Source organism: Choloepus didactylus, chromosome 2 (genome assembly GCF_015220235.1).
Source record: "Choloepus didactylus isolate mChoDid1 chromosome 2, mChoDid1.pri, whole genome shotgun sequence".
In the NCBI taxonomy this organism is placed as follows: Eukaryota; Metazoa; Chordata; class Mammalia; order Pilosa; family Megalonychidae; genus Choloepus; species Choloepus didactylus.
In genome coordinates, this window is record NC_051308.1 from 141,466,241 (window position 1) to 141,488,551 (window position 22,311).

The following is a 22,311-nucleotide window of genomic DNA, read 5'->3' on the forward strand; positions in this document are numbered from 1 at the left end:
ATTAACAAAGCCCCATTCAGCCATCATTTCAGCAGACTGGGAGCCTCCCTACACAGCCCACCAGCCCAGAACTGCCCTGGGGGGACGGCACTCACCTGTGACATAGCACAGTCATCCCTCAACAGAGGACCCGGGGTGCACGGCCTGGAAGAGGGGCCCACTTGCAAGTCTCAGGAACCATACGCCAATACCAAGGACTTGTGGGTCAGTGGCAGAGACAAACTGTGGCAGGACTGAACTGAAGGATTAGACTATTGCAGCAGCTTTAAAACTCTAGGATCACCAGGGAGATTTGATTGTTAGAGCCACCCCCCCTCCCTGACTGCCCAGAAACACGCCCCATATACAGGGCAGGCAACACCAACTACATACGCAAGCTTGGTACACCAATTGGACCCCACAAGACTCACTCCCCCACTCACCTAAAAGGCTAAGCAGGGGAGAACTGGCTTGTGGAGAACAAGTGGCTCGTGGACGCCACCTGCTGGTTAGTTAGAGAAAGTGTACTCCACGAAACTGTAGATCTGATAAATTAGAGATAAGGACTTCAATTGGTCTACAAATCCTAAAAGAACCCTATCAAGTTCAGCAAATGCCACGAGGCCAAAAACAACAGAAAATTATAAAGCATATGAAAAAACCAGACGATATGGATAACCCAAGCCCAAGCACCCAAACCAAAAGACCAGAAGAGACACAGCACCTAGAGCAGCTACTCAAAGAACTAAAGATGAACAATGAGACCATAGTACGGGAGATAAAGGAAACCAAGAAGACCCTAGAAGAGCATAAAGAAGACATTGCAAGACTAAATAAAAAAATGGATGATCTTATGGAAATTAAAGAAACTGTTGACCAAATTAAAAAGATTCTGGACACTCAAAGTACAAGACTAGAGGAAGTTGAACAGCGAATCAGTGACCTCGAAGACGACAGAATGGAAAATGAAAACATAAAAGAAAGAATGGGGAAAAAAATTGAAAAAATTGAAATGGACCTCAGGGATATGATAGATAATATGAAACGTCCAAATATAAGACTCATTGGTGTCCCAGAAGGGGAAGAAAAGGGTAAAGGTCTAGGAAGAGTATTCAAAGAAATTGTTGGGGAAAACTTCCCAAATCTTCTAAACAACATAAATACACAAATCATAAATGCTCAGCGAACTCCAAATAGAATAAATCCAAATAAACCCACTCCGAGACATATACTGATCACACTATCAACACAGAAGAGAAGGAGCAAGTTCTGAAAGCAGCAAGAGAAAAGCAATTCACCACATACAAAGGAAACAGCATAAGACTAAGTAGTGACTACTCAGCAGCCACCATGGAGGCGAGAAGGCAGTGGCACGATATATTTAAAATTCTGAGTGAGAAAAATTTCCAGCCAAGAATACTTTATCCAGCAAAGCTCTCCTTCAAATTTGAGGGAGAGCTTAAATTTTTCACAGACAAACAAATGCTGAGAGAATTTGCTAACAAGAGACCTGCCCTACTGGAGATACTCAAGGGAGCCCTACAGACAGAGAAACAAAGAAAGGACAGAGAGACTTGGAGAAAGGTTCAGTACTAAAGAGATTCGGTATGGGTACAATAAAGGATATTAATAGACAGAGGGGAAAAATTATGACAAACATAAACCAAAGGATAAGATGGCTGATTCAAGAAATGCCTTCACGGTTATAATGTTGAATGGAAATGGATTAAACTCCCCAATTAAAAGATATAGATTCGCAGAATGGATAAAACAAAATGAACCATCAATATGTTGCATACAAGAGACTCATCTTAGACACAGGGACACAAAGAAACTGAAAGTGAAAGGATGGAAAAAAATATTTCATGCAAGCTACAGCCAAAAGAAAGCAGGTGTAGCAATATTAATCTCAGATAAAATAGTCTTCAAATGCAGGGATGTTTTGAGAGACAAAGAAGGCCACTACGTACTAATAAAAGGGGCAATTCAGCAAGAAGAAATAACAATCGTAAATGTCTATGCACCCAATCAAGGTGCCACAAAATACATGAGAGAGACACTGGCAAAACTAAAGGAAGCAATTGATGTTTCCACAATAATTGTGGGAGACTTCAACACATCACTCTCTCCTATAGATACATCAACCAGACAGAAGACCAATAAGGAAATTGAAAAACCTAAACAATCTGATAAATGAATTAGATTTAACAGACATCTACAGGACATTACATCCCAAATCACCAGGATACACATACTTTTCTAGTGCTCACGGAACTTTCTCCAGAATAGATCATATGCTGGGACATAAAAAAAGCCTCAATAAATTTAAAAAGATTGAAATTATTCAAAGCACATTCTCTGACCACAATGGAATACAATTAGAAGTCAATAACCATCAGAGACTTAGAAAATTCACAAATACCTGGAGGTTAAACAACACACTCCTAAACAATCAGTGGGTTAAAGAAGAAATAGCAAGAGAAATTGCTAAATATATAGAGACGAATGAAAATGAGAACACAACATACCAAAACCTATGGGATGCAGCAAAAGCAGTGCTAAGGGGGAAATTTATAGCACTAAACACATATATTAAAAAGGAAGAAAGAGCCAAAATCAAAGAACTAATGGATCAACTGAAGAAGCTAGAAAATGAACAGCAAACCAATCCTAAACCAAGTAGAAGAAAAGAAATAACAAGGATTAAAGCAGAAATAAATGACATAGAGAACAAAAAAACAATAGAAAGGATAAATATCACCAAAAGTTGGTTCTTTGAGAAGATCAACAAGATTGACAAGCCCCTAGCTAGACTGACAAAATCAAAAAGAGAGAAGACCCATATAAACAAAATAATGAATGAAAAAGGTGACATAACTGCAGATCCTGAAGAAATTAAAAAAATTATAAGAGGATATTATGAACAACTGTATGGCAACAAACTGGATAATGTAGAAGAAATGGACAATTTCCTGGAAACATATGAACAGCCTAGACTGACCAGAGAAGAAATAGAAGACCTCAACCAACCCATCTCAAGCAAAGAGATCCAATCAGTCATCAAAAATCTTCCCACAAATAAATGCCCAGGGCCAGATGGCTTCACAGGGGAATTCTACCAAACTTTCCAGAAAGAACTGACACCAATCTTACTCAAACTCTTTCAAAACATTGAAGAAAATGGAACACTACCTAACTCATTTTATGAAGCTAACATCAATCTAATACCAAAACCAGGCAAAGATGCTACAAAAAAGGAAAACTACCGGCCAATCTCCCTAATGAATATAGATGCAAAAATCCTCAACAAAATACTTGCAAATCGAATCCAAAGACACATTAAAAAAATCATACACCATGACCAAGTGGGGTTCATTCCAGGCATGCAAGGATGGTTCAACATAAGAAAAACAATCAATGTATTACAACACATTAAAAACTCGAAAGGGAAAAATCAATTGATCATCTCAATAGATGCTGAAAAAGCATTTGACAAAATCCAACATCCCTTTTTGATAAAAACACTTCAAAAGGTAGGAATTGAAGGAAACTTCCTCAACATGATAAAGAGCATATATGAAAAACCCACAGCCAGCATAGTACTCAATGGTGAGAGACTGAAAGCCTTCCCTCTAAGATCAGGAACAAGACAAGGATGCCCGCTGTCACCACTGTTATTCAACATTGTGCTGGAAGTGCTAGCCAGGGCAATCCGGCAAGACAAAGAAATAAAAGGCATCCAAATTGGAAAAGAAGAAGTAAAACTGTCATTGTTTGCAGATGATATGATCTTATATCTAGAAAACCCCAAGAAATCGACAATACAGCTACTAGAGCTAATAAACAAATTTAGCAAAGTAGCGGGATACAAGATTAATGCACATAAGTCAGTAATGTTTCTATATGCTAGAAATGAACAAACTGAAGAGACAATCAAGAAAAAGATACCATTTTCAATAGCAACTAAAAAAATCAAGTACCTAGGAATAAACTTAACCAAAGATGTAAAAGACCTATACAAAGAAAACTACATAACTCTACTAAAAGAAATAGAAGGGGACCTTAAAAGATGGAAAAATATTCCATGTTCATGGATAGGAAGGCTAAATGTCATTAAGATGTCAATTCTACCCAAACTCATCTACAGATTCAATGCAATCCCAATCAAAATTCCAACAACCTACTTTGCAGACTTGGAAAAGCTAGTTATCAAATTTATTTGGAAAGGGAAGATGCCTCGAATTGCTAAAGACACTCTAAAAAAGAAAAACGAAGTGGGAGGACTTACACTCCCTGACTTTGAAGCTTATTATAAAGCCACAGTTGCCAAAACAGCATGGTACTGGCACAAAGATAGACATATAGATCAATGGAATCGAATTGAGAATTCAGAGATAGACCCTCAGATCTATGGCCGACTGATCTTTGATAAGGCCCCCAAAGTCACCGAACTGAGCCATAATGGTCTTTTCAACAAATGGGGCTGGGAGAGTTGGATATCCATATCCAAAAGAATGAAAGAGGACCCCTACCTCACCCCCTACACAAAAATTAACTCAAAATGGACCAAAGATCTCAATATAAAAGAAAGTACCATAAAACTCCTAGAAGATAATGTAGGAAAACATCTTCAAGACCTTGTATTAGGAGGCCACTTCCTAGACTTTACACCCAAAGCACAAGCAACAAAAGAGAAAATAGATAAATGGGAACTCCTCAAGCTTAGAAGTTTCTGCACCTCAAAGGAATTTCTCAAAAAGGTAAAGAGGCAGCCAACTCAATGGGAAAAAAATTTTTGGAAACCATGTATCTGACAAAAGACTGATATCTTGCATATACAAAGAAATCCTACAACTCAATGACAATAGTACAGACAGCCCAATTATAAAATGGGCAAAAGATATGAAAAGACAGTTCTCTGAAGAGGAAATACAAATGGCCAAGAAACACATGAAAAAATGTTCAGCTTCACTAGCTATTAGAGAGATGCAAATTAAGACCACAATGAGATACCATCTAACACCGGTTAGAATGGCTGCCATTAAACAAACAGGAAACTACAAATGCTGGAGGGGATGTGGAGAAATTGGAACTCTTATTCATTGTTGGTGGGACTGTATAATGGTTCAGCCACTCTGGAAGTCAGTCTGGCAGTTCCTTAGAAAACTAGATATAGAGCTACCATTCGATCCAGCGATTGCACTTCTCGGTATATACCCGGAAGATCGGAAAGCAGTGACACGAACAGATATCTGCACGCCAATGTTCATAGCAGCATTATTCACAGTTGCCAAGAGATGGAAACAACCCAAATGTCCTTCAACAGATGAGTGGATAAATAAAATGTGGTATATACACACGATGGAATACTACGCGGCAGTAAGAAGGAACGATCTGGTGAAACATATCACAACATGGATGAACCTTGAAGACATAATGCTGAGCGAAATAAGCCAGGCACAAAAAGAGAAATATTATATGCTACCACTAATGTGAACTTTGAAAAATGTAAAACAAATGGTTTATAATGTAGAATGTAGGGGAACTAGCAGTAGAGAGCAATTAAGGAAGGGGGAACAATAATCCAAGAAGAACAGATAAGCTATTTAACGTTCTGGGGATGCCCAGAAATGACTATGGTCTGTTAATTTCTGATGGATGTAGTAGGAACAAGTTCACTGAAATGTTGCTATATTATGTAACTTTCTTGGGGTAAAGTAGGAACATGTTGGAAGTTAAGCAGTTATCTTAGGTTAGTTGTCTTTTTCTTACTCCCTTGTTATGGTCTCTTTGAAATGTTCTTTTATTGTATGTTTGTTTTCTTTTTAACTTTTTTTTTCATACAGTTGATTTAAAAAAGAAGGGAAAGTTAAAAAAAAAAAAAAAAAAAAACAAACAAGGAAAAAAAAAAAAAAAAAATGTAGTGCCCCCTTGAGGAGCCTGTGGAGAATGCAGGGGTATTCGCCTACCCCACCTCCATGGTTGCTAACATGACCACAGACATAGGGGACTGGTGGTTTGATGGGTTCAGCCCTCTACCACAGGTTTTACCATTGGGAAGATGGTTGCTGCAAAGGAGAGGCTAGGCCTCCCAATGGTTGTGCCTAAGAGCCTCCTCCCGAATGCCTCTTTGTTGCTCAGATGTGGCCCTGTCTCTCTAGCTAAGCCAACTTGAAAGGTGAAATCACTGCCCTCCCCCCTACGTGGGATCAGACACCCAGGGGAGTGAATCTCCCTGGCAACGTGGAATATGACTCCCGGGGAGGAATGTAGACCTGGCATCGTGGGACGGAGAACATGTTCTTGACCAAAAGGGGGATGTGAAAGGAAATGAAATAAGCTTCAGTGGCAGAGAGAATCCAAAAGGAGCCGAGAGGTCACTCTGGTGGGCACTCTTACGCACACTTTAGACAACCCTTTTTAGGTTCTAAAGAATTGGGGTAGCTGGTGGTGGATACCTGAAACTATCAAACTACAACCCAGAACCCATGAATCTCGAAGACAGTTGTATAAAAATGTAGCTTATGAGGGGTGACAAGGGGATTGGGAAAGCCATAACGACCACACTCCACTTTGTCTAGTTTATGGATGGATGAGTAGAAAAATAGGGGAAGGAAACAAACAGACAAAGGTACCCAGTGTTCTTTTTTACTTCAATTGCTCTTTTTCACTCTAATTATTATTCTTGTTATTCTTGTGTGTGTGCTAATGAAGGTGTCAGGGATAGATTTGGGTGATGAATGTACAACTATGTAATGGTACTGTGAACAATCGAAAGTACGATTTGTTTTGTATGACTGCGTGGTATATGAATATATCTCAATAAAATGAAGATTAAAAAAAAAAAAAAAAAAGACATAATGCTGAGCAAAATAAGCCAGGCACAAAAAGAGAGATATTGTATGTTACCACTAATGTGAATTCTGTGAAAAATGTACAATGTTTTATACTGTAGAATGTAGGGGACCTAGAGATACCAATTAGTGGAGGGGGAATGATAATCTAATAAGAACAGATAAACTATGGAGGGTAATCTCAATGTTATGGGAATGCTCAGGAATGATTATGGTGTGTAAACTTTCTTGTATATAGTAAGATCATGTTGGAAGCAATAGAGTTATTTTAGGTTTTTTTTTTTTTTTTTCTCTTATTCCTTTGTTTTCTTAGGGGTTGTTAATTTTCTTGGGGTATGGAAGGAACATGTTGGAAGCAATGTAGTTATTTTAGATTATTTGTTTTTCTTACTCCTCTGTTTGGACATGGTTTATTAATTTTCTTGGGGTATGGTAGGAACATATTGGAAGCAAAGTAGTTATTTTAGGTTATTTGTTTTCCTTAATCCATTGCTTTGTTTGAAATGTTGTGGGGTTTTTTTGGTTGTTGTTTGCCTGTTTGTTTTTAATTTTTTGATAAACAAAGTTAAAAAATTGAAAAAAAATCAGTAGAAAAATGGGAGTAAAAACTAAATGACAAATAGGGTGGGATGGGGGGATGGTTTGGGTATTCTCTTTTCACTTTTATTTTTTATTCTTATTCTGATTCTTTCTGATGTAAGGAAAATGTTCAGAAATAGATTGTGGTGATGAACGCATAACTATATGATCATACTGTGAACAGTTGATTGTATACCATGGATGACTGTATGGTTTGTGAATATATTTCAATAAAACTGAATTAAAAAAAAAAAAAAAGAAAAAAAAAAGAAACCATGGAGGCAAGAAGTCAGTGGGTTGACTTCTTGCTGAGAGAAAACAACTGACAACCAAGAATTTTATATCTGGTAAGACTTTCTTTCAAAAATGAGGGAAAAATTAAGACTTTCCAAGATAAACAAAAGCTGAGGGAAGTCATTACTACTAGACATATCCTACAAGCAATGCTAAAGGGAGTTCTACAGACTGAAAGGAAATGACACTAAAGAGTGGTTCAGAGACATGTAAAGAAATAAAGATCTCTAGGAGAGGTAACCATACGGGTAATTATAAATGCCATTAGTATTTTTCTGGTATGCAACTCCACTTCTTACTACTTATAGGTGGCAAAATGCAAATGTATAAAAAATAATGATAAATTTATGGTTTGGGACATACAATGTACAAACATATAATTTTTAACAAGTTAAAAATAGCTGGAGGGATGGAGGTATACATAGAAACAGTGTATGTGTATGCTATTGAACTCAAGTTGGTATCTAATCAAATATGATGGTTATATATTTAGAATGTTAAATTTTAACCTCATGTTAACCACAAAGAAAATACACTTAAAATATATCTGAAAATAAATCAGAAGGGACTAATATGATACAATACAAAAAAAAATCAAATAAATATGAAAGTAGGTATAAATGAAAGAATTGCAGGACAAAAAATGTAGAAGACTTACAAAGACCAAATAGTAAAATGACTGAAGAAATGCCTGCATCATCAGTGATTACTTTAAATGTAAATGGCTTAAATTCTCCAGTCAAAAGGCAGATATTGGCAAATGGATATGAAAACATAACCCAATTATATGCTGTTCACAAGAGACTCACCTTAAATTCAGACACAAGTAGGTTGAAAGTGAAAGGATGGAAAAAATAAACCATGCAAGTAATAACCAAAAGAGAGCTGGGGTAGCTATGCTAATATCAAATAAAATAGACTTTAAGTCAAGAAACTGCTATGAGGCTAGATTGAGTGCACTGGAAGTTGCAACTAATTGATTACAGTCAGTTACAGAGTTCTTTGTTCATTCTCCACTCCCACTGCTTCACTTGACTAGTCTTAAATAATGACTACTGAAGAGCATCTGGAGAACACAAAGAGGTTTGATTTCTTTGCTCAGTCCACCACTTCCAGCTTTGAGGATTAAGCCACTGAGGCCACAGAATCAACTACTGAAGAGCCTCTGCAGAACACCAAAGAATTTGATTTCTTTCTTGAGGCAGTCAATCATCTTAAGACCCTGAGACTAGCAGCATGTCCATGGAAAACAGCAAGGCTATCTTAGTGCAGGAAAGGGAGCAAATACTCTCTTGGCTGTGGCCACCATCTCTCTGCTACCTGTCACTTTTTAAGAAGATTCTAAGCTTCAGTAAAGCTTACCACTACCTTATCATGGATTGCATGGAAACCAGTGAATCATAAGACGGGTTACCAGTCTAAGAGAAACATAGCATGCCATTAATTCTGGGGTAGGAGGAGGGAATTGAATACATAAATGTGGGGAGGAGCATTTCTTAACCATGTTGCATTTCATGTCAACTCAATACGTCTTCATTGAAATTGAAAAAAAAACTGTTATGATGGGCAAAAATGGTCATTATATACTGATAAAGGGGTCAATTCAGCAAGAAGCCATAACAATTACAAATATGTATGCACCTAACAGCAGAGCCCCAAAATATGTGAAGCAAATATTGACAAATTTGAAAGGAGAAATAGGTGTTCTATGTTAATTTTGGAGTCTTTAATATGCCACTTTCTATACTAAAACATTTAGACAGAAGAATAATAAGAAAGTAGAAAAATTTAAATGATACTCTCAATTGCCTAAATCTAACAGATATATATAGAACATTTCATCTAACAGCAACTAAATACACATTCTTCTCAAGTGAACATGGATCATTCTTCAGGATGACCACATCTTAGATCACAAAACATTTCTCAGTAAACTCAAAAATACTGAAATCATACAATGTATCTTCTCTGACCACAATGGAATGAAGCTAGGAATCAATAAAGAGGGAGAAATGGAAAATTCACAAACATGTGGAAATTAAACAACATACTCTTATATAACATATGGGTTAAAGAGGATATCACAAGGGAAATTAGGAAATTTCTTGAGGTGAATGAAAATGAAAACACAACATACCAAAACTTACGGGATGCAACAAAAGGCAGTGTTGAGAGGAAAATTTATAGCTTCAAATACTTACAGCAAAAAAGAAGAAAGATTTCAAATCAGAGACCTAATCTCAAAACTGGAGGAATTAAAAGAAAATGATTAAATTACACCCAAATTAAGCAGAGGGAAGGAAATAACAAATATTAGAGTGGAGGGAAATGAAATAGAGAATTGAAAACAACAGAGAGAGTCAACAAAACTGAAGTTGATTCTTTGAAAAGGCCAATCAAATTGACAAACCTTAAGCTAGACTGATAAAGAAAAAAAGAGAGTGGACACCAATGATTAAAGTCAGAAATGAAAGGAGGGACATTAGTAATGACCCAACAGAAATAAAAAAGAACTATAAGAGGATATTATGAACAACTCTACATCATCAAATTAGATAACCTAGATAAAACGGACAAATTCCTAGAAACACGCAAACTACCTACAATGTCTAAACAAACCAATTACTAGTAAGGAGACTGAATCAGTCATCAAAAACTTTCCAAAAAAGAAAAGCCCAGGACCCAATGGCTTCACAGGGGAATTTTACCTCACATTCCAAGAAGACTTAACAGCAATATTGCTCAAAACTTCCAAATAATTGAAGAGAAGGGAACACTCCGTAATTCATTCTATGAGGTCAACATCACCCTCATACCAAAGCCAGATAAAAATACCATATAAAGAGAAAATTACAGACCAATATCTCTTATGAATATAGATGCAACAATCTTCAACAGAATACTAGTGAAGTGAATCCAAAAGCATAATAGAAGAATTATACATCATGATCAAGTGGGATTTATCCATGGTATGCAAGTTAGGTTCAACATAAGAAAATTAATGCAATATATCACATTAACACCATAAAGGGAAAAAAATCTCATGGTCATCTCAATAGATTTAGAAAAGGCATTTGACAAAATCCAGCATCTTTTCTTGATAAAAACACGTAGAAAACCAGAAATAGAAGGAAACTCCCTCAACATGAAAAGGGCGTATATGAAAAACCGACAACTAATAAACAATGAGAAAAGACTGAAACTTTTCTTCTAAGGTAAGGAACAAGACAAGGATAGATTCCTGCTGTCACTACTATTATTCAACATTATACTGGAAGTTCTATCCAGAGCAATTAGGCAATAAAAAGAAAGAAAATACATCTAAATTGGAAGGAAGAAGTAAAACTTTCCCTATTTGAAAAGGACATGATCCTATACACAGAAAATCCTGAAAAACCCATGACAAAGCTCCTAGAACTAGTAAATGAATTCATAAAAGTGCTGGGGCACAATATCAGCACCCAAAAATCAGCAGTATTTTTATATACAAGCAATGAAGAAATCAGGAAAAAAATTCCATGTACAATAGCAAATAAAGAATCAAGTATATAGGAATAAATCTAACCAAGAATGTAAAGGATGTGTACTCAGAAAACTACAAAATATTGCTAAATGAAATCAAAGATGTAAATAAATGGAAGGACATCCCGTGTTCATGGACTAGAAGACTAAATATTTTTAAGATGTCAATTCTACCCAAAGTGATTCATATATTCAATACAATCCCAATCAAAATTCCAACAGCCTTCTGTTCAGAAATGGAAAAGTCAATCATCAAATTTATATGGAAGGATAAGGGACCCTGAATAGCCAAAGCTATCTTCAAAAAGAATGAAGTTGGAGGACTCATATTTTCTGATGTCAAAACTTATTACAAAGCCATAGCAATCAAAATAGCATGGTAATGGCACAAGAACAGACATATAGACCAAGGAAATCAAACTGAGACTTCAGAAATTAACCCTCACATTTATGGCCAATTGATTTTTGACAAGGGAACAAAGACCATTCATTTGTGAAAGAACAGTCTCCTCAACAATGGTGCTGGGAAAACTGGATCTCCACATGCAAAAGAATGGAGAAGCACCCCTATCTCCCACCATACACAAAAATTAACTCAAAATGAATTAAAGACCTAAATGTAAGTACTAAGACTAGAAAAGTCCTAAGAGAAAATGTAGGGAAGTATCTTCAGGATCTTGTTATAGGCAATGGTTTCTTAAACTTCATACCCAAAGCAAAAAAAAAAAAAAAAAAGAACAAAAAAGCACATAAACGGGACCCCATTAAAATTAAAAACTTTTGGGCATCAAAGGCTTTATCATGAACATAAAATGACAACCTACACAATGTGAGAAAATATTTGGAAGCCACACTTCCAATAAGATTTAATATCCAAAGTATATAAAGAAATCATACAACTCAACAATAAAAAGACAAACAACTCAATTTAAAAAATGGGCAAAATACTTGAATAGACATCTCTCCAAAGAAGAAATAAGAATGGTCAGAAAGCATATGAGGAGATGCTCAACATCATTGGCCATCAGGGAAATGCAAATCAAAACCATGAAATTCTATTTCAGACCCACACTGAGATTCCATTTCATACCCACTAGACTGACTACTATTTTAAAAAATGGAAAATTACAAGTGTTGGAGAGGATGTGGAGAAATAGGAACACTCATTCATTGTTGGTGATAATGTAAAATGGTGGAGCCATTGTGGGAGACTGTTTAGCAGTTCCTCAGAAAGATAAATATAGAATTACCAAATGACCTGGCAATACCACATCTAGGTATATACCCAAAAGAATTGAAAGCAGGGATTCAAACAGGTATTTGAACACTGATGTTCATAGCAACATTATTCACAATTGCCAGAAGATGGAAGCAACCTGTTTTAGTTTCCTAGACTGCTCCAGCAAGTACCTTGAAATGAATTGACTTAAACAATGGGAATTATTTTCTTACAGTTTTGAGGCTGAGAAAATGTCCAAATCAAGGCATCATCAAGGTGATGCTTTCTTCCTAAAGACTGACTGCTGGTAATCCCTGGCTCCTCTGTCAGATGGCAAGGAACATGTAGTTTCTTTGTCTCTTCCTTGTCTTCTGGGTTAACAATAGAGAGGCATATAGGGAAAAAATATATACCTATTGCAAACTACATATTACAGTTAGTAGTATTTTAACATTCTTTCTTTCATCAACAGTAACAAATTTACTATACCAAAACTATGAATCAATAAGAGGGGTATGTGGTTAGGGTTATGGGAGGATTTGGGTTTCCTTTTTTTTTTTTTTTTTGGTCTTTATTCCTTTTCTGGAGTAATGAAAATGTACTAAAAATTGAAAAAAAATTAATTATGTTGATGGATGCACAGCTATATGATGGTACCATGGGCAACTGATTGTACACTTTGGATCTTTGGATGGTTGTATCGTATGTGAACAATCTCAATAATATATGGGTCAGGTTAAACAATGGGAATTTATTTGCTCATGACTTGAATCTAGGAAAAAGTCCAAATCTAGGCATCATGAAGGCATCATCAGGGTGATGCTTTCTTCCTAAAGCCTGTGGCATTCTGGGGCTGGCTGCTGGCAATCTTTTGTCCTTAGCATGTAACAAGACAAAGCATATGGCGGACTCTCCTGGTCTCTCTATTCTCTTCCGGGTTCCATTGAATTTCAGTTATTTGCTTCCATGCCTTTTTTTTTTTTTTTCTTTCTTCTGTCTGTCTGAGTTTCATTCTGCTTATAAAGGACACCAATAATAGAATTAAAACCTGTCTTGATTGAGGTGGGTCACACCTTAACTAAAGTAATGTCATCAAAAGTCCTACATGTAATGGGTTGGTACCCACAGGAATGGTTTAGATTTAAGAGCATGTTTTTCTGGGTTACATACAGCTTCAAATCACTACATATGCTAAGTGAAGAAAACATGATACAAAAGAATGTATATAGTGTGTTTTACAGCCCATGAGGGCTTTGCCAGTCCAGAGGCCAAAGAAGATACTGGGCATTTTCTGATACATGAACTTTTATTCAGGACTTACCAACAGGATGAGAAGTTGCGAAGAGATCATGACAGCTCTCTTACACCAGGTGGCCATCGCATTCGCAGGGAAGTTGACAACACAACCAAGCTAACTGTTCAAGAAAGTTATAAGGGTTTAAGACAAAGACATCCCTGAGGGTGGGAGAACATAGACACAGGAACAGGGTCCTGTGACATGGGGGTGATGCAGGAAGGAGAGAAGAATTATAGGATGGGGTTTTGTAGATAACCACAAGAGTGATAACATTTGGGAGCCAGGAAGCGGGTAGACTAGATTAACATTTGACGGGGGAAGGTCTGGGGTTCATTTACATCTTGCTCTTTTGTGAGATCAAGAGTTTCTCACCTCCTGCTTACTTCTCATTTCACATTTTAAAGTTGCATTTTAAGGTTAATTTACCGTTTTCTCTTTACTGTCTTACAAAGATGATAGATTAGACATTAGCTGCCTAAGTCATGCAGACTGCTGTGCGCCAAGGTCCCCAGGCCTGTTTTGCTCAGGCTGGGGGATGCCACAGTGTGCTACCGTTTGTGTGTGTGCTTGCCAGGACATGTGTGTGCTTTTAAAGAATATGGGCATATTTATGCTTATAGGTTCACAAACTATGTTTGGAAGGGAGCACAACCAACCTGTAATAGTGATTCACTTCAGAGAAGAGAATTAAATGGCTGGAGGCAAGGATGGTGTCATGATTTAATATCTTTTTGTTTCATATGCATATATTACCAATTCAAAGGATAAATACATGATTTTTTTAAAGACTCTGGAATTAACTAATATCTACAAAGGTTGAAGGGATACAGGTTGAGAGACATTAAATTTGAAATCCAGATACAACAGAAGTTTGGGGCTCCTCTGTTACCCATACTTATTCTTCATTTTTGTTTTATTCTGAAGCATCTGTATCTTTAGGTTAAAAATTTGCGTATCTATGGTTTAATAAGTAGGGTTTTTGTTATGCCATACATCAGCATATTTCCAATTTTCTATGATGAGCACAGATTCATTAAATTCAATTGAATACTAAAAATGCATTAGTCATGAAAAGTGGGAGGACATTTAATAAGAATTATTTTTCAGCAGTTTATAAATATTTATGCCTCATATTTGTACAGTGCCTGTAGTGTAGTATTTTGCTGTTTACAGAATGCACTCACATGCATTATCAGTTGATCCTCTGCACAGAAGTCCCATGTGATTCTTGCTATTCTCAGCTTTGTCCACAAGGCTAAAATTAGAACTGGGCTGACATTACATTTCACTTGGTTACAGCCTGTCTGCATATTTCAGTCACTTGGAGCCTCACTGAAAACAATTCCCCCTGCAATCCACTCTTAGCTCATAATCACTAAATTTGGGAATGTCAGCTTCTGCATCCACTGACAGTGGTAAGTATTTTTCAAAAATATTTTCTTCCATTCTTCACACGTAAGCTGATTGCCAATGATGTCTTTACCTCTGTCTATGTTTGTCGGAATAAAAGTAAACTTGGAATTGAATTTAAAAGTCTCTTTAGCGGTTCATAATCACTCCTGTAATTGTCCTCCCATGGAAGATTGATTTCCTGAGAAGTAAGAAAAATGTTTTCTGAGATGGTATTTCTTTTGCATTCTTTTGACTTTGAGAAGCTGACTCGCCCAGTCATGCCACTGCCATGCTCGGTGCTTTCTTGCTATGGTAGTAATCAATGTAGAGATCACAACCCTGTGCTAGAGGCAGAAATACTCATGTCATTATTGTCTTGATTTCCTCTATGGGAAATTGGTAATTAAAGGAAATCTGATGGATGGTCCAGTTAAATGCAATTAGGAACTGAATTAGCAAATGAATGAATATTTATAGATATCTAGTAAAATGCATATATCCATATAGATACTTACGTGGGATTTTTAAAATATACTTTCTTAAAATTTGATAAACAAATGCAAACTTGCTAAAACCTGAGACAATAAATTATTGGTTGACTGATATGCCTGGGTACTTTCACCAGCATACATACCCCAAGGTTTCTTGGTTGCAAAGGATCTCACAATTCGTTCCTGAGTAAATTCTGTATGTGATGTTGAAAATTACCAGACAAGAGAAGTAGGTTCTTTGCACAATGTGCTCAAATAACCAATTCCTGTGGCACTAGGGATTCAAGAGAGAAAGAGTTTATTGCTTGGTGTGAAACAGGAGATCAGATATTCTATTGGCTTAAAAATCTGTCTCCCACTAGTGGAAGGAATTCAAGGTTTTTATGGATTCAAACAAGGGGAGATTGAGTTGTTAGCATTACAATATCAGGTATAAGCAGAAAGGAGGCTGGGGTTATTACCATCACAATAGCAAGTATAGGCAGAAACAATTTACAAATGTAAAGGAGTAGAATTGTGCTAGAACCAAGGCAACAGTTAGTTCTCAGCTGATTGAAGCATTAGGGGGTTTATCCTTGTGATTACAAGTTTCTAAAGTTAAAAAAAAAAAAAAAAAACAGGTAAAGGGGGTACAAGTGAGGGTCAATAGCCAGGTTTTTATTGTTACAAGGTCACAAGATGAAAACTATATAAGTTATACAATCATTATCAAAAATCAAAAGCAACTGGATTATGGTTAAATAATTTCAGGTATTTCATTCCAGTTATTCTAATTCACTAGAAGGTAGGAAGAAATATTTGTATAATGATTCAGTAGTCATAATCATTTGTTAAATCCTAACTTCTCAGTTGCACTTTCTCCTAATAATTTTCTGCATATTTGCCAACAATACATCAGTTTTGAAATTTTAAACATTTTTTCTTTGTGACACATTCTTTGCACACACACACAAAACATTTTTAATTAAAAAAGATCAATAATTGAGAAGGAGTTATTAATGAAAAATAATAATCTCTACCCCATTCTTCCCTATCACAACCCTGCTCCCCAGAAGTAACCATTGAAACCGTTTCCAGATTTAGTTTTTCATGGTTACCTTCATGTTGCTTTTTTTCTTTTTCAAAGGCAGTTACTGCCTTATCAATTTTAGACATTAGCTGTGGAGCTGTGGTAGAGGATGGTTTGGCTTCCTAAGAAACAGTTCACCAAAGGCAAAATGTGTGAAAACATTTTTGTTCTGCTTTCATATGTCATTGAATATTTGAGTATAGAATTCCAAGTATAAAAGAATTGTCTCTCAGAATTTTGAAGGCATTGCCCAGTTTGGTCCCAGGTCCTTTCAGTATTAACTGTTTTACTTTTTGAAAATTTTTAAGATCTTCATTTTATATGAAGTGCTCTAAAGTTACTCAATGGTGTCTCTGGGTATGGTTTTTTGTTTTTGTTTTCTTTTTTGTTTTTGTTTTTGTTTTTGTTTCCCATTCACCAAGCTGGCTCCTGCAGACTTGGGAATTGTTTATAATTTTTTTAAATTAAAAAAATATAACATACATAATCAAAATGCTCAAAAATAAATGTACAGGATAATGAATAATTGCAAAGCAAAAATGCATGTATTAACCACTCTGGTCAAGAAGCAGAACATTAGCATCACCCCAATGCTTGCTTTCTCCCCATTCAGACCACATCCCTTTTCCCAGAGTTAACTACTGTTTGGATTTTAAGGGTAATAACTTCTTTGCTTTCCTTAATAGTTTAACTGCTCATTTATGTGTTCCTTTTATAGTTTACTTTTGTCTACTTTTAACCTTTATATAAATGGAATGACATTCTACTTATTCTCTTGGGTCTTACTTCTTTTGCTTAGTGTTATGTTTGTAATATTCATTCTTGTAAGGTATATGTTCCAGTTTGCTAATGCTGCCAATTGCAAAACACCAGAGATGGATTGGCTTTTATAAAGGAGGTTTATTTGGTTAAGGAGTTACAGTCTTGGCCATAAAGTGTCCAAGGGAAGGCATCAACAACATTCTTCGCTGAAGAATGGCCATTGGTGTCCAGAAAACTTCTCTTAGCTGGGAAGGCACGTGGCTGGCATCTGCTTGCTCCCAGGTTGCATTTCTAAAATGGCATTCTCCAAAATGTCTCTGTATCAGCCTCTTGGGACAAACTCTGGGCTAGTACCTCCAAAGCATCAGCAAAACTCTGCTTTCAATGGTTGTCTTCAAAATGTCTCTTTAAGTTGCAGCAGCAAGCTCCTTTTGTCTGAGCTCTTATATAGGGCTCTAGTAAACTAATCAAGGCCCATGCTGAATAGGTGGGGTCATGCCTTCATGGAAATGATCTAATCAGAGTTAATTACCTACAGGTGGGTGGGTCACATCTCCATGGAAACAACCTAATCCAAAGGTTCCAATTTAATTAACACTAATATGTCTGCCTCCACAAGATTGCATCAAAGAACATGGCTTTTTCTGGGGGACATAATATAGACAAACTGGTACATCCCACCCCCTGGACTCCAGAAAAAGCATGTTCTTTCCATATACAAAATACAAATATCTCATTACAATATCACAAAAACTTAAATAATTTCAGTAACAATAAGAAAGTACAAGATTCCATCAAAATCAGTCACATGTATGATTGTCCTAAGGCAAAATTCCCCTCTAGCTGAGGATCTGTGAAACTGGCAATGATGTTTAGTAATAATGTTTTATTTTCCATTCTATATTTTGAAGAATTCAATATGCTCAAATTAATTTAGGATTTTTGCATCTATGTTCAAGAGTAGAATCAATCTGTATTTCCTCTTCTCATATTGTTCTTTTCAGATTTTGGAATTAAGTCTACAAGAGTCTCATAACCTTAAAAATAAAAACTTTCTTAATGTGAAATATAACAACACAGAAAAGAATATAAGGAATAAGTGTACAATTTAACAAAGTATTGTAAAGTGAACAGCTGTGCAATCATCATCCAAATCTAGAAATATCATATTGCCAGCACTCCAAAAGCTCTCAGAATACACCTTCCCAATTACACCACCCCTCTTCCTGCCTAAAGGTAATCACTCTTCTGACTTTTATGCTAATTACTTCCTTGGTTTTCTTTATTGTTATACCCCTAAATATGGAATCCTAAATAGGGTAATTTTGTTTTGCTTATCTTTAAAACTTTGTATAAATATAATATATAGTTTTATATATGTTTATGTGATTCATTGACTGCCCCAATGGTTTGCTGTATAGAACTCCATTGTATAAATATATACACATTTAATTGCTGTTGATGGATATTTGGATTGCTTCCTTTTTTTTTTTTTTAAAATAACCCTGCTTATTGTTCATTTATTGTTCATGTTTCCGGGAGCCACACAATTCCTGTTATGTATATACCTTGGAGAGGAATTGCTGGATCATACCCTGTGCATATCTTCGATATTAGTAGATAACGCCAAACTCTGTTCCAGTGATTACACTAATTTATACCTCCACCAGTATACCAGCAGCAGTGTGTGAGAATTTCTGTTTCTCAAATTCTCACCAACACTTGATACACTCATTTTAATTTTAGTCATTATGACAGGTGTAATTGGTACCTCATTATGGTTTTAATTCACATATTCATAAAACTGAGCAAATTTTCATGTTTTTTGGTTATTTGGATTTTACCTTTTTCAAGTTGTCTGTTGAAATCCACTTTATTTTCCTTTTATGGTTGATTTTTAGGAGTTCTTTACATAGTCTAGTTATAAGCCCTTTGGCAGGGCTTATATGTGTTGCCAATATCTTCTCCCAGCCCATGGAATTACTTTTTAGACTCTAAATGTTGTCTTTCAATAAAGTTCCTGATTTTAATGTGGTCCAATTTATCAATATTTTTCCTTTATGGATTTGCTTTGTGTTCTGTTTTAAAAAGTGTTCCCTAGCCTAAGGACATAAGTCATATCACCTCCTAAAAGCTTTTTTTATACTTTCACTTAAGGACGTAAGTCATATCACCTCCTAAAAGCTTTTTTTAAAGTTTCACCTTCACTTTTAGGTCTGTAATTCACCTGGAATTAATTTTAATTCCATATGGATATTCAACATGTTCCAGCATCATTAAAAAAAAATCATTCCCTCAATATTCTGCAGTGCCCATTTATGTGTGGGCTTGTTTGTGGTGTTCTCTGTTCCGCTATGATCTGATGGTCTGTTCTTTTACCAATATGACACTATTACTATAGCTTTAAAAGAGATCCTGATAGGGCTCCCCTGAGGAGCTGAAGAAAAATGCAGAAGTGTTGGACTTCCTCACCTGGATCATTGCTGACATTCTCACAAACATTGAGGACTGGAGGTTTGGTATGCCGAGACCTCTATCTTGGGGTCTGCCCTTATGAAGCTCGTTACTGCAAAGGAGAGGCTAAACCTGCTTATAATTGTGCCTAAGTGTCTCCCCCTGAGTACCTCTTTGTTGCTCAGATATGGCCCTCTCTCTCTAGCTAACCCAACTGGCAGGTGAACTCGCTGCCCTCCCCCCTATGTGGGATCTGACTCCCGGGGGTGTAAATCTTTCTGGCAACACAGGATATGACTCCCAAGGATGAATCTGGACCCGACAGCATGGGATTGAAACACCTTCTGACCAAAAGTGTGATGTGAAATGAAATAAAATAAAGTTTCAGTGGCTGAGAGATTTCAAATGGTGATGAGAGGTCACCCTTGTGGGCACTCGTATGCAATAAAGGTAACACTTTTTACGTTTTAAGGTATTAGAATAGTTAGAAGTAAATACCTGAAACGAGCAAACTCCAACCCACTAGCCTTAACTCTTGAAGATGATTGTATAACAAGGTAGATTACAAGGGGTGACAGTGTGGTTGTGAAAGCCTTGTGGATCTCACTCCCTTTATCCAGCCTATGGATGGATGAAAGAAAATGTGGACAAAAACTAAATGAAAAATAGGGTGAGAGTGGGAGGATGATTTGGGTGTTCTGTTCTACTTTAATTTTTATTCTTATTTTTACCTTTTCTGGAAAAATAACATTAGGAAATGTTCAAAAATAGATTGGGGTGATGAATGCACAACTATATGACTTACTGTGAACAGCTGATTGTACACCATGGATGATTGTAAGATATGTGAATATGTCCAATAAAATTGAATAAAAAAAATAAAAAAAAGAGATCCTGATAGACTAGAATAAGTCCTCCCTCTTTTGTTTTCTTCTGCAAGAATAACTTGGTTATTTTGTATGCTTTGCGTTGTCATTAAATACTCGAATTTGCTTGTCAAATTCCCAACTCATAACTTCCCTAGCAGATTTTTATTGGGATTGAGTATAAATATGGGGATAATTGACATCTTTACAGTGTTGAGTCTTCCCATTGATGGGTATGATATTACATCTCCATTTATTTAGTATTTCATTAATTTCACTATTTTAGTTTCCTGTGGGGGATGTCTTAAAAATCCTGTTTATTCTTAAGATCTTGATTTTTTTATGACACCTTTTAAAGAATTTAATGTCTAAAATTTTGCTGGAATATAGAAATACATTATTGATGTTTAAATACTGACTTTGCTTTCAGCCATCTTGCTAAACATTCTTATTAATTCTATATCCTTATTTGTAGATTCTTTTGGATTTTGTAGTTAGTAATTGTACCCATAAAAAATGTCTTTTTGTTTCTTTCCTTTTGATTCCTTATGCCTTTTCTTATTGCAATGGGCAGAACCTCCTGTATGATGTTGAATGGAAATAGAAAGAGCAGGCATCTTTGACTTATTCCCAACAAAATGGAAAGTTTCAATGTTTCACTATTAAGTAAGAAGCTTAATGTATATTATCAGTTTAAAGAAATTACCTTCTATTTATAGCTTGTAAGAGGTTTTTTTTTTAACAGAGTTGTTTCTTAATCCTGATATGATTTTGAATTTTATCTAATGATTTCCTACATCCATTGGCATGATTATATGTTTTTATCTTCTCTAATCTATTAATTTGTAATGTTACATTAATTAATTTTCAACATTAAGTAATCCTTGAATACCTGGAATAAACTCAGTGTAGTTCTGCTGTATTTTCCTTTTTATATATTGCCAGATTTTGTTGGCTAATATTTGTTTTAGAAATTTTTCCAAAATACATAATTAGTGAGATTAGCCTGTATTTTTCTTTCTAGAACTATTCTTATTAGGGTTTGATATCAAAGTTATGCTAATGTTATTTTCTGAATTAGGAAGGATCCCTTATTTTATATTTTTTTGGAAGAGTTTATGCTAAGATTAGTGTTGTTTTTACCTTAAATATTTGGTAGAACACGCCATTGAAGCCATCTCTAGACCTGGACTTTTTTTTTGTGGGGGAGTTTTAAATTATGGACACAATTTCTTTAATAGATATGAATTATTCAGGTTTTCTTTTTCTCCTTGTGTTAGTTTTTGTAAGTTGTATTTTTCTAGACGTGCCCATTTCTACTAAAATTTTGAATTCATAAGCGTACATTTTTCTTAATATTCTTTAACATCATTTTCAAGTCTACATATCTGTGTAAATTCCTTTTAAATTTCTGAAACCTTTATTTGTGCCTTCTTTTTTGCTTGATTATCCCTATTAGTCTTTTCAAAGGTACTCCATTTTTCTCCATTTATCCTATTTATTCTATTGTATCATTTTTTAATTTAAAGATTT

At 35.7% G+C, this 22,311-nt stretch overlaps 1 protein-coding gene across 2 annotated transcripts in view; it reads left to right on the forward strand.

The window, feature by feature from the left end:
- Positions 1-15,040: 15,040 nt before the first annotated feature.
- LRRC39 (leucine rich repeat containing 39) overlaps positions 15,041-22,311 on the forward strand; it is a 44,279-nt gene continuing 37,008 nt past the window's right edge. Inside the window, exons 1-2 of one of the 2 annotated variants that reach the window (XM_037826549.1) lie at positions 15,041-15,159; positions 18,463-18,694. The gene's annotated coding sequence lies outside the window, so the exon portion shown is untranslated. The remainder of the gene's footprint in view (positions 15,160-18,462; positions 18,695-22,311) is intronic. The other variant, XM_037826550.1, reaches the window with a different exon arrangement.